This window comes from Gossypium arboreum, chromosome 8, assembly GCF_025698485.1.
Source record: "Gossypium arboreum isolate Shixiya-1 chromosome 8, ASM2569848v2, whole genome shotgun sequence".
In the NCBI taxonomy this organism is placed as follows: Eukaryota; Viridiplantae; Streptophyta; class Magnoliopsida; order Malvales; family Malvaceae; genus Gossypium; species Gossypium arboreum.
In genome coordinates, this window is record NC_069077.1 from 80,758,345 (window position 1) to 80,760,153 (window position 1,809).

General features: G+C 37.8%; 1 non-coding gene across 1 annotated transcript; it reads right to left on the reverse strand.

The window, feature by feature from the left end:
• Nucleotides 1-424: 424 nt before the first annotated feature.
• LOC128279597 (small nucleolar RNA R71) lies at nucleotides 425-531 on the reverse strand. The gene has a single exon (XR_008269798.1). It is a non-coding gene; the product is annotated as a small nucleolar RNA R71 (small nucleolar RNA).
• Between the last annotated feature and the right edge of the window lie 1,278 nt (nucleotides 532-1,809).

The following is a 1,809-nucleotide window of genomic DNA, read 5'->3' on the forward strand; positions in this document are numbered from 1 at the left end:
TGAAGACCAAGGTAATGAAGCCGATCGTGTACAAAATTCATCCTCATTGCCGATGATAGGGATCAATGCATTAGGCAATATGTTGTGCCATTTTTCAGTGAGTTAAATCCAGGAATTAGAAGGCCAGTTATTGAGGCAACCCAATTTGAATTAAAACTAGTGATGTTTCAAATGCTCCAACTGGTGGGCCAATTCAGTGGTATGCCCACGGAAGATCCACATCACCACATTCGATTGTTTATGGAGATGAGTGTTTCATTCAAGATAGCCGGTGTGACTGAAGACACACTGAGGTTGAAGTTATTTCCGTACTCATTATGAGATCAAGCACGAGCATGGTTCAATTCATTGCCACCAAGTTCCATATCTACATGGCAAGAATTAGCAAAGAGATTTTTGGTTAATTATTTCCCGCCTAGCAAAAACGCTGAGGAACGAGATCACAACTTTCGAATAATTGGATAACGAGTCTTTTTCTAAGGCTTAGGAGCTATTCAAGGAGTTACTTCGTAAGTGTCCTCATCATTGGATTCCTCATTGTATACAATTGGAGACATTCTATAATGGTCTCAATGGACATACAAGATAGATGGTAGATGCTTCTATGAATGGCGTAATTTTGTCTAAGTCTTATAATGTGGCTTATAAGATCATCAAGAGGATTGCGAGTAATAACTATCAATGGCCAACAAATCGAATAGCTTCAGGAAGACGTGTAACTGAAGTTCATGAAGTTGACGCCCTCATTACGTTATCAGCTCAGGTATCATCTATTTCCTCTATATTAAAACAATTTACCGCTAATAGTGCTAATAATTTTGCAGCTCAGGCACCAAGTCTGTTTGAAGTAGTTTCTTGTGTGTATTGTGGGGAAGGTTATTCTTTTGAGAATTGTCAATCAAATCCCAAGTTAGTGTACTATGTGGGGAACCAACATCAAAATAAGAGTGGACAAGGACTGTAACACCCCGTACCCGAGTCCGTTACCGGAGTCGAACACAAGGTGCACACAGACTTAACTTTAATTGTTTTCACAGTCCATAAAAAAAAATTTCCAGACAAGCTGGTTACTGCATCACTATCGCCTTAAAAATCGTATCTTGAGTTTAAAAACTCGAAAATCATTTTTGTAATTTTTCCCTGAAACTAGACTCATATGTTCATCTACAAATTGTTTTCTAGAATTTTTGGTCAAGCCAATTAGTACAGTTTATTAGTTAAAGTCTCCCATGTTACAGGGGTCGACTGCACTGACCTTCGCGCGTTACAACTTGAATATCTCCCTGTACAGGGCTTCAATACTGATGCCGTTTATTTCTACAGAAACTAGACTCAAAGAGGAATATATAAATATATGTCATGACTCCTAATTATCTCTGGTTAATTTATAGTGAATTTCCAAAGTCGGAACAGGGGATCCAGAAACCGTTCTGGCCCTGTTTCACGAGAACTTTAATATCTCTTTACATATAACTCATATGACCGTTTCGTTTCTTCCATATGAAAGTAGATTCATCAAGGTTCATTTAAATAATTTATTCCCCATTTAATTCCATTTCTAAAAATTTTAGTGATTTTTCAAATCCACACCACTGCTGCTGTCAGCATCTGTTTTCAAGGTAAACTTTACCTATTTCGTGGTTCCCATGGACCAACTAGAGTTTTGTCATACATAGGTCCACATATAATCATATTTAGCCATTCCAATGGCTGATCATTTGCCCAACACTTCCATTCCAGTCCATAGTCACATCATGAAACCATACATATATACATAAACACAAATGGTCTAATGCCATACTGCACTTC